This window comes from Osmia bicornis, chromosome 1 (genome assembly GCF_907164935.1).
Source record: "Osmia bicornis bicornis chromosome 1, iOsmBic2.1, whole genome shotgun sequence".
Taxonomy (NCBI): domain Eukaryota; kingdom Metazoa; phylum Arthropoda; class Insecta; order Hymenoptera; family Megachilidae; genus Osmia; species Osmia bicornis.
The window spans coordinates 8,333,867-8,346,295 of record NC_060216.1 but is presented as its reverse complement, the minus strand read 5'-3'; the positions used below and the strand labels follow the sequence as shown (position 1 = coordinate 8,346,295).

At 37.0% G+C, this 12,429-nt stretch overlaps 1 protein-coding gene across 4 annotated transcripts in view; it reads left to right on the top strand.

Moving 5' to 3' along the window:
- LOC114882887 (transcription factor AP-2-epsilon) overlaps positions 1-12,429 on the top strand; it is a 161,644-nt gene that overhangs the window by 104,244 nt on the left and 44,971 nt on the right. The window lies entirely within an intron of this gene.

The following is a 12,429-nucleotide window of genomic DNA, read 5'->3' as shown; positions in this document are numbered from 1 at the left end:
CCCGCGTCGAAGGTTCATCTCGCTTTGGGCCCGATTATTTCGATTAGCCTTGAATACCGGCTATTGTTTCAGGCCGCTTTGCAATTCGTGTGTCGATGGTCGGGCTTCTTCTATATGTACACGCGGATACAACCGTTAACCTTTAGCCGTCCTACTTTGATCCAGCTGCCTCTACCCGAGAGATGTGTACGCTCGAATATGACTCATAGATTCACGCGAGAAAATATGAAATATGAATCGTACGATCCGACGGAGGTGCGTCTCGACGTGTAGGTAAATCGACAAGGCCCAAGGTATTTTATAACGCGGCTCTCTATCAGAGATCCTTGTTGTTCGGCTTTTCGTGGAAGTTTATGTAAGTTTCTCGGATGATTTTGTAGTTATGCACGATGATTGTGTTGTTTTCAGTTTTTGATTGGTCAGCATATTAATCCTTTCGTTCTTGAATTATTTTGACTGGACAAAAAAAAAATTAAAAAACAGAAAATCCTCTATTCTTTTATATAATACATTAAATTTTATGGAGGCCACCACTGACCCACGCCTGTATTTAGTATAATTCAATAATTGAAAGGAAAAATAAAGGAAAAGATAAATTGTATCCATTTCGTGAGGTACCAAGTGGAAGGTATCAATTATGATTAAATTATTACCAATTTTGAGATTTGATGGTATTATACTGAACGAGTATGAATTTCTTCGAAATTATAGAATATGACAAATTGTACACTAATGAGAAAGATAACCATCGAAATAATTATGAACCAAGTGAAAATAATAAGGCTGAAATAATATGATCGCGGTATAAAGTTGACAAAATAACGAAGCGTAAATTTTGCCAGTTATCACATGATAACGTACTAACAGGTGTTTTTACAAGCATAGGTACACATTGACGCAATAGTGTATCTTTTCCTGGACATTTTACACTTCAAGGTGAGGAGCTTACAAGTGAAAAACGACACGATGCCCGTTGACGTGATAGACTTTGTAAACGACATCAAGTGCTATAAAAATAAATTGTTACCATGATGGAAGCAAAATAACAGCTATGACTATTCGTTTCGATGCTGTGAAGCGTTACCTGATCTGTAATAAAATGAAAGATTTACAATAATCCATCTAAGGCCATTTTAAAATGTGAAGTCTCCACTTTTATATAGTTATCCCAAAATTAAATAATTTTTTAATTTCACCGTGTAATGTATACTAATAATATTCTTCAGCAAGTTACCATTTAATTAATTTTCTAATTTCAATTAGTAAAATATAAATTTCCAGGATTTGATTTGCTACATGCAAATTACTAAAAAAAAATTCATCAAATCATCATTTACTCAATTCTCAAACTTGAATTAGGAGAAGCTAAATTTTCAAGATCCAATTAGAACTAACTAGATCTCATAAAAATCTCGTCGAAAGTGATTGTTGTCCATTAAGTGTGCAAAAGCCCGGAAGCTTCTTCCTGAAAGCTTCTCCGTCACCTTCCGTCGATGTCGTACGAGAGAATTTAATGCTCGGAACAGCCTGAAGGCACCTGCGCATGTCGGCCTATACCCGCCGGCATGTTACGCGCCGAGTAAGTACCTGCCTACGTTTCACCGTATGTATTTAAACATGAGTTCTATCCGTCCTGTCGATTCGGTCCACGTGCACATTCACACGTTTCACCAGCTATACGTGCATAATCGGACACGCGTGGACGTTTAAATATCGCCGCTACACGACAGGGCGTGGAACCTGTTACCGGTTCAAGTAGGCGGATTCGGTTTGGACCGCGAGATCGATCGATCGATTTGATTTTGCGGTCATATAGGCGGAAGTATTGTAAATCGATGAACTTTTATGAATTTCCATTAATCGGGAAGGGTGTTGGTCAAATTTCGATGAAATTGTATGAAATTTTATCTGAGACCTCAAATAGTCAACTAATTTAATTAAAAATTAGAATAAAATTAAAAATTAATAGAAAAATATAGAAAAATTACATCCACTCCATTTTATTCCATCTAAAGCTCGACATAGAATGACCGAACAACGAAGGTAACGAAGTTAGAGGAGCGTAGAGTAAATTATTCAATTAGAGCGAACGATTCATCTGTGCTAATGGCATCGCGTGACATAGTCTCGCAGGAAGTCGTAATAAAGTACGATGCATGCAATGATTCTCTACGAATCTACCTGTGCGTGCCAGCTTGAAAATGTAAAACAAAGATCGTTCGACGATTCGACACGTGAGGAAAAATTATTAACGCGTTCTTTATCATTGCGGTCACGCAGCCCTCCTGGTTCCACCGGAATCGTCGAACAAGAGGGAATAAAACAAGGATAAAAGGCGTTAATACACGATCGAACAGCACGCACGCGCCGTGTTGTGTCGTATAATGCGATCAACAAATCATACGGCGATATGTTGACCGTATTTATTGGTCAGCAGATTTTTCTATCGGCTGCAAGCGGCTGGACCGGCTGACTTATTGATACAAGTTAGGGATTCGTTTGTCACGCGACTATTTTTATGATGGGGATGTACAGTTGGGTGCAACGTAGGCTTTCTCTGGATAAGAATAAGTGTAGAATGGGGATGCTCAACAAGTTGCCCGTACGGGCGCCAGATTGCTGTCGGACTTGTTGCGGGCATCGTCATCTCTACTACTGCGATTTATCGATCGACGATTGATAAATAAACATCTCCCTTGGGAGATTTCCCCTCTTCATTATAATTAGATATAGACACAGATTATAATCATTATCATCGCGTTATAATCAGAATACGAATTAAAAATTGATTATTTCTTAATGCAATTTATCACTTTTTGATTAAACCTTTTCTTTTTCATTAGCAACAGTAGATTAATGTAAAGTTGATTGGATTAAATTGAATTGATACTATCTCCAATAAATGTGAATGTAAGAACATTGAAGAACAGCACAGATTTCTTCTAAAGCTAAAATGATTAATAATCTCATGAGTTAATAACCATCCTTTTATTCGATTAACCGCGATTGTAATTCAAATCTAGAATTACAAAAGCCTCGGGAATGTGATTAATTAATAGAGTTCGTATGAAATTCATAAACATCAATAAGTGTATTGAACAACATCATCGTTCATTAATCGATCGCTGGAAACTTTTTAATCAATGATCAGTTAGTACGATGAAAAGGTATTCTTCATTAACGATTTTTATTGGCATTTTGCAATGATAGTCGCGTTATCACGATCGTAGGAAAAAGTATTATAACAGCCATGAACTTTCGCTTGTCCCGTTCCCATCCGATATTCACCGTGACGATGGTGAATGGTCTTCACGCGTCGATTCTGATGGCGATAGTTCGTGAATCCAGTTAATACAAACAACTGTAAAGCTTTAGATAACCTTTTTGCTCTGTTGATACAATGTTTCTTGAATCAACGTGTCATCTTCATAGATAAATGGTAATTTGTTGAAAAGTAACAGTATTATTGTGCAGAGCCCTTGATTTATCGCTTGAAAATTCATTAGTGCATTAGTAGCCTAATAAGATTATTTTCAAATTATAATAATAGTTATGCAATCCCTTTTCTCATTCTTCCGTCCAACAAATTCACCTATCGCATTGCACCTGCCGTTCGCGTTTAACCCATGTCCACGGTGGGTTGTAGTTGTCGACCGCCTACAAGGGTTCGATCCCCGGTTCCCGAGATGATTGCTCCTCCTGTTCTCGTATTGCAAACTGTACACGCGGACTACATTAGCATAACACGACCTAATTGATGCTGGTCGCATTATGCGCCTCCGTCGCGACCGCATTGAACGTTAGATGCGTTCAACATATATGTACGCGTGCTACCGGTTGTACAAGGTGTTTAGACACCGAGGTACTAACAGTTGGGGGATCGCTAACTCGAAGTGAAAAATTAAAAAACACAGTAGAATTTTTCGTATTCACGAATTTATAATATAATAATAATACAATTTTTTCTTTAATATAAATTTTCCGTATATTTTCATTATATTGCCACTCTATATTGTCAATTATGCGAATTTCCTTTGCGAAAATTTTTACATTAAAAGAATTACATAGACAGAATATACGAGTAGGAATTATTTATTTAACAAATCTAAGTTTGTTACGATTCGAAATAGAAAATTGCAATATTTCTTAACTCGAACGTTTCTAGCGTTAGAAATAACATAAATTTCGATTAGCAAGAAACTGCTTTACAATTGTGATAAGTAGGAAACGCGTGCAGGTTAGGCTCGTTACCGGGAAAGCGAAATTCGTAAAAGTTGTTGGAATTGATTGTTACTGAAAGCGAACACCGTTAGGCATTTACCACATGACCGATCGACAGAGGAAATCAATGCTTTCGAGACGTCACCGTGATCGAGATGAAACATATGTGCCCTGACAAGCACTTCCTAATCTGTAACTAATCGAAATTGTAAAGAGGGAATTGTTGGAATAAATCGGTCCTGTTTGCAGACACAGGTTTGTCATTGAACGTGGAATAAATTGCACCGTTCGACTGGCGGCTGCAACTCGACCGCGTATATTTTATCAAGTCTCGTTTAATAATTATTATGCGCATAAACGTTGCCTTTCGGCGTCGGATTATAATCCGGTATAGCTGCATTTTAATGAACAGAAATGATCTGTCAGCCGGGCGTTGACCAACAGTTACGGAAGCTCTACTGTTCGTCGTAAAATAAATAATTTTAATTTATAATAAATAATTTTAACTTAATTTTATTGCCTAGGGGTGGAAAAATAATTATTATAAATATAGCAATGAATTACTAATATTCCAACGGTATTGTAAAAGAGAGAGGGCCATTTTCTAAAAAGATTGCATTGTCAATAGCTCCTCAACTCCCACGAAAATTCCAATGATTTTCATCGCGACTGATCATAATGAATATGTTCTCCATAAATCGAAATGATGTACCGTCTTAAAGGGTGTTCAAGAGATAAGTACATATCCGTTTGTTATTGTTAAACATCCAATCGGCCATTAGTCAGAGAAAATGTCAGCCGGAACGTTTTCACGGTGCGAGCACGCGCGAACGTGTATGTATCAACGATCTATTGCGCAACGGAACGCTTTGGATCAGCTCGGTGTTAGGATGTTAAACGGCAAGTGTGACTAGGCTTTAGTTTCGAATTTATCAATCGGACATCTTGTAACGCAATACAAATGGAGCCTCTTCGATTGCTCGCGAGTAGACGCGATAATTAACGTTTTATGACCGTCATAACGGGCATTAATTATATACCGACAATAACGTTGCTTTATTATTCCCTCCTTTCGATGTCAATGCGCACCATGATTTTTCATCGAAAATGGACACTACCGTTAAATTTCTACAGACAAGTATATAATTATACTTATAGATGATTCTGTCCTCCTTAACTCAATTGTTCAAACATTCGTTTCAAAATATTCAAATAAAATGACAAAATCATAAAAAAAATTCTTATTCTTATGGTAAAATTGAAACCACCATAATAAAATAGAACAATTCCTTTATTAAAATCGTTTATTTACAATTCCTTTAAAGTCATAATACTACATTCTTCTGGTAAAATTGGAACCACCGCAATAAAAAGTTACAATCATTTCGTTACGAATGATTATGCTGCCTCTGAAATTCGGCGGAGCAACGAGCGCGTCGAAAGGCACCTGCTGAACCGAGCGTTGAAATCACCAGCAGTCACTAGGCGACGCGGTCGTCGAAACGGTGCGTGGTCGGGTCCAGAGGAGTCGGTTGTATCGTACATCAGCGTAATGCTGGTCGCGGACACGTCCCGTATAGACTTTTTCCCCTGCACGTGCACACGTGTATCCGTATAGGTTTCGCGCGGGTGTGCGAAACGCGGTGTTCACACAACCGCCTCTTACGATTGCCTGCGGATCCCGTTAGCTTGAACCCTCTGGACCGGACTCTCGCCTTTTGCCAGCCGGCCGTGCGCGAGGTTACGTGTCGTGTACACACGCCTGCGTTCCCCTCTGTCCACGGCCTTCACACCGGCGCGGAACGATAAACGGCCGATTCACTCGTCCACTCAAATTAACGGTGAACATCATTGTTGTCGAACGATCATTGTTGGCGGCCCTCTCGCCTCGCCCGTTTCTCATCGTCGCTCGTATTTGCCGAAGCAGAGAGCCATTAGCGGGCGGCGATCGAGGAAATCGTTTATCTTCGAGGAGGCTCGTAATTAGAGGATCGACGAGGATCCAACCACACGCGTGGACCGCTTTCGCGAGTTCTGCGAACATATCGCCCCGACGCGAAACGCGGTCATCGCGGCGGTGTTTCGGCAACCGCGAGGAAATATGTGGCCGAGATTGCCGGTTCGGCAGCAGGTTGCCGGTGATCCCAGGCGTTACGGTGATTGATCGTTGATATTAATGGGTAAGGACAAGCGGTGTACGCTTGTGTCGGGCTATCCGTGAGTTGGGAGGGATTGAATTCCTGGTTTAGGAATCACGGAAGGTTCAAGGTGATTCTGGGATCGTTCATATTGGTAGGAATTAACTTATTCATTTTATGATGAACATGTGTGTAGTAATGATCCATAGGGAAAATAGCACTTTAAGAGAAGAGGTTTCTCTAATCACACGTAAATATTTATTCTAAATTATTTTATTTAATAAGAGGTATTAAGTTTCCGTTATTATTTCATGTATTTAACAGAAAATACAATTTTCTTTGCAAAATTTTCTTGGGGCTAGGAAGAAATTAGAATGCAATATACTCAAATGGGTTAAGTACTTACTAATAGACGAGCCTGTAAACAGAGGGAAGTACGTTAAAGTATGTTAAAAAGAGGGAAGCAATGTAAAGTTGTAAAATAGTTTCAACTTTCGTGCACTTCCTTGACGTTGAAATAGGATGTGTTAAAAGCTGCAAAGCGGATAAGTAACGCGATGAAAAGTTGAAAGTATTTTGCAGACGATGAAATTGATTAACAAAGATATCGCGAAAACTAATCTTGCGGTTGCAATAAGTCATTACTCTTCCTATCAATTTTCTCCTACGTAATACAGTTACCGTTGAAAAGAAGAAGAAGAAGAGGAAGCAATAAACGTTCGATAGAATAACTGGAAAGCAATTCGGAACGAGTAGCATATCTACAAATCATCGTCTATCTAACAAAAAGTCTAGCCCAACCACGGCTTGTATATACAGTCAGTGAAGAACTATAATTTCAACTTCGACGATTGACCCTCTTCCCACGAACGTTAGTGCCACTTTCCATGCAACATTGAACGAAGAAATTTTAATCACAATTGACCCAGAGAATTGAAATTCCAAATTAATATAACTTCGTAACAAAAATTTCACGCGTTAATTAATTTTCTTCAATCAAATTACGCAAAATCCTAAAAGCATAATTGCTAATATTTCTACGTATTTCCAAAGCTTTTAAAAATTCTTTCGAATTTTGAATGAAACGAAAGGGTATAATTTGTAATAAATATCATATGATCGGAATTTTTTTATAATAAGACTACAATGGTTTTTCCATTTAATTTTAAATGAACTATGGAGCCGAAATTTCGTGCGGCACCGAACGTGTTAAATGACCGAAATCGTTGTTCTCCTTGACCGCGACCGATCCGTTAAGGTAACGTAAGTTAACGTAAGGAAAGGTGCGGTAACACGAAGTAAGATAAGGGCGTCATGCGTTGGTTACCGTTGGGTGGCGCTGGATGGTCCGCTTGGAATGTCGTTTAGCGACTTCCCTCTCCCACCATTTTCATCCAGACCTCTTTCTTCGGCTTCTCTTCTCTTCGTTCGACTCGTACGTGCCTTTCATAGCCGAACATCGGCTTGTATCCTCGTAGTTGTCGATTGTAATCGTCGATCGGCCCTCGGTCGCTACCCTCTATCGGGAATTTTTAAATTCGCGACCTCGGTTAGGTAACATTCTGTCTTCCCTTTATTCTTATTTCCTATCGGAACGGCCAAGTGTCATGGTACCTTCTGATATTTATATTGAAATTATTGTAAAAATAAATTCTTCAAACGAGCATCACTTTGCATAGCATTATACATGTTAGGTAGATATGTGATAATTTACACGTTGGTTGCTAGAATGAATCTGGACGTTTGTTATAATACTTATATCGAAAATTTTACGACCGATATTTATGTAAAATAAATAATATTTATGAAAAGAAGTATTTTATGGAACATTTCTTTGCATCGAAATAAAAATCTATACAATCTTCTAGCAATACCCTGCAATAATTATACAAAAACTTTCTCCTCCTCCAAAAAAATATTTGAGAAAAATTTCCATTGGTAATCCATCACTCATAAAATTACAATTATCCTATCATGGTACTGCAGTATAATTTCCCTGACTCTTTGAAGATATTAGAGGTTCCCCAAAGTTTTCATTTCTCGTATATAAATAAATTTTGAACGTGTTTCAATATATTATTAATTTGTTTAAAAAATAACACAGAAGAAATCATATTTATTCAAATATATCTATATTTTTAATTTGTATGAAATAGAAAATGGGTGTTAATTAACATACAGTTGTTGGAAATTAATATAATTTTATAAGCATCATTAATGATTCCACAGTAATATCAGTTGTAATTATCAGCTCATCAAAGCCTAAGGAATGATAAAATATTTTAATTAAAAATACTTGATCACCTATGAAATATTAATGAGAAATATTCTCTAATAGCAAAGGATATACCCCATAATTCCTCGGTGAAAATAAGAAAATTAAATGGAAAGTTCACAGTAAACGGGAGGGTAACACGGAACAATTTATTTGCCAGCGATGAAACCATGCGAATCATCAAACATCGTTCCTGAATGAACAGCTAAATAACACGTTCTTTCATCAAACCAGCTGTAACCATTTCGAACTAATCCGCGGCGTAACAGTGGCAATTACTGCTTTTACGTAAGTAACGGACTGAAGATTACCGATGATTACCATCTCGGCTATTCCTTTATCGGTAGTTTACTCTCACGCTACTTCTTCCCATAACACACATACCTGGCAGCCAGTCAAAAAAAGTGTGCTTTTTATCTTCGACGGCTCCTTGTTCGCCTACGTACTTCATTTTACTACGCGTACATTAAAAGTGCAATAAATAACGGAGAAAGAGTATTTACAAGAGGGATTAGCATTCTACCGTGGGTCAATACAGGTACAGTTATGAATTGATTTGCGAACGGCTGGATTTATCAGCAAGATTTGATTCATTTGTGAAAAAAATAAAAGAAAAAAAAGTATCGACAAAGAATCATTAAATAATTTTGAAGGAGGAGCTCTTCATCGTGGAATGTAATCTTCGATCGAAATGAATTATGGCTTGACCCGTTAATAAGTAGCACGCGAAACAAGAACCTTAGAAGAGGTACGTTAACTTTCGTGGAATTACTCGAGGATTCAAATAGATATTGCAAGGTGCGTAATTTTGACAGGCAATCTCTATGAATTTGACAACTTTCTAAACTCGAAACGACCGACTCTCGTTGTTTTTTAAGGATACGCGGCGTTAAATCACTTTCTAATCTGCAGTAGAAACAGATGTTCGTCGTTTGATGAATTGATACATCGAAATTGGGTGGATAAATAAACCTTAGTAATATAACGAAATAATTTTAAAAAGTGTCATCCACTTTTTAGCAAAATTCTTTGAACTACCATTTCCCTGCAAGAATGATATTTATAATTGTAAATGATTAATCAATTGAAAATTCAATATTCGAAAATAAAAAATAAAAAAAAAAAGAAAGAAGAAAGTAGACGTTCAAATCAATTAATCAATCAAAGCTTCAGGCTATGCCAGTTTCCATTGACGTATCGTAAGTCCGCAACAAGATCCGTTGATCGCGTTAAACGCGATCGAGCGATCGTCCGCGCTTTGCGGCCGCGTTAATTCCCCGTCGACGGGCAGACTTTACGATTCCTGTCGGTTTACCGATCTCTCGACCGCAGACCACAGGTTTACACTGATGGACGACCGTTGAAACGAAACTGAAAAATATCGGCGGATAGAAACCTGGCTTGAACAGACTAGTTCGCGGTGTCCCAGTAAATTCTTGTTGCATCCGATGACAACACGATGCGTGGTTATAGCCTACGGTTTCTTCGAATTCACATTATTTCATTTCACTATTCAGCGAATCACCTCCTCACTTTCCTTTCATCTTGTTTCACTTCGCAGAAAAATTTTGAAAAGAATGGCACGATCAATCACTTATTGGAAAGTTGAAATGATTGTCGTTGATTTAATAGGTAATCGAAAGATAAAGTGAAGTCAAATTTTTATTTTTTGTATCACATATTTGGTGTAAAGCACAAAATTACACCAGCTTTTTGATAAATGGTTTATTGCTACTCTTAGAAAATGCATCTCAATATTAATTAAACTTTCTATTCGTAAATTATTACCCGACCTTAATCCTTTGCGGACGATCGACATATATGTGTGTCCAAAAATAATTGTCACAGTAATTTATAATTCCGTTTACTTTAAATTAATAATACTCTGTTTAATTTAAAAATGCTCCGTCCTCAAAGGATTAAAAAGTTCAATTTTCCACTTGTCACCTTATAAAATTAATTACAATATCGATGCCGTTGTACTCAGAATTTTCTTAAATTTTCTTTTTCTTAATTATTCCATTATATTAAATTTATGGCGATCGTCATCAGTGATTCTTATGGCATTCAACATGCTAAGAGATAACAAATGTTTCTACAGATAATGTATCACAGCCAACAAAACAGTTTCGCAGAGCGAAGTACTCGTTAATCCTGCGTAGCATCGGTTCGTTGATATTTAATTAAGATCTACACGATCGGAGACGTGATTAAGCCCTTGTCCTCGTTCGTTCGAGGCGTATTCCAGTGTCGCGCATCTTTTCACACCGACTTCTGCTCGTGCGATCGTGAATGGTTCACCGTGGCGTAATTACGCTGCAGAATTTACACCGGCATAAATTACCGTACTCGCGAGTCGACGACCTGTAACGTTGCCTCATCGGCCGTTTTCCCCCTTGTAAATTAATGCTCCCGGCGTCAATGAATGAACAACATTGACGGAAAAGCGAGCACAAAACGTTCGGGATTAATTCTTAGCCGTGTTTAATTAATACTTTCCCCAACCGAAGCTGATAACGAAACTGGAAGGCTGTTATCAGGTGCCGAGATTTAATCTTATCCCACAGAGCGACGATAAATATTATGAATTTATCGCCAGCTGACCATCATTTGATCGATTAACTTCTAATTAAGATTTAAGTGTAATCAGTAATCACTGAAAATAAATAGATTTAATTTTCTATTAGAGGAATGAGATTAATGCATTGATTTTCATGGGAGTGGCTAATGACTAGCACTATAGGTTTAATTTATTCAAAAGGTTATAAAATAAAAAAGAAACCAGAAAACTGTTGGGTTACCCGAGTGTCCGTGTAACTCGAGTACCCGTGCACCACTCTTAATAATCAGAGGATTTTTCTGTTGTACTTTTAGCGTGTTTTTAGGGTAGTTTTTCAAGTGTCAAATATTTCTAATTCTTATAATAATTTCTTTTCGAAATGCTCAATTATAAAAATATGAAAAAAATACGAATAAGTTATAATAATCTAAAATCAAGTAGATTTTCAGGTAACTCATTAACGGGGAAAAAATTAACTCCTCTGAATATTATAATTAGCACATACATCAGCATACATTTGGTCCCGAGACAGGTGCTAATTATCCGAAACTTATTGCCCATAACTCATCTTCTAATTAATCGTGCAGAAATATTTGAAGCTTTAGTTTCTAGTTATATTAGCTGTTACTTTAACATATTTTTATTAACTGAATTTTGTATATAACAGATATGATGACACTGTTTCATTTCCTCTGCGATTATGTTACAGTCGTCTACGATTTTATGGGACTAATTAAATATTTACTACTAGTTTGTTAATTTTACTTTATGGTAAAGTAATTGTTTTTTGCGTATGTGTTATTAAACTTCCTATCTTTGCGCAAGTTTTTTCCTTAACAAATGTAATATAATTACAGTACAAATATAATGTTAGAAGCTACTTAAACTTAATATAGAAAACGAAAATTTCTGTAATCGCTTAATGTTTTTAATTACCCAATATGAAGATATTAAACAATGTTGAATTAGTATGTTTATAAAAATAAGTATCTATATCTTGATTGATCTAAAAAGGGAAAGACTACCTTTTCACTATGTTGCTTCTATGAAACCAATCACTTTTATCTTCATCGTTTCCTAGTGGTTTTAATAGCAAAAAAAGGTGATTTCATGTTCCGTTACTGCTTGATTACCTTGTGTAACTTACAGCTTCTTTGGCTGTTTCATCTCTTACGAGATGAACGTTTCCACAATAAGAAACATCCTGTTAGTGAACGACTTTATTTTTCATCTTT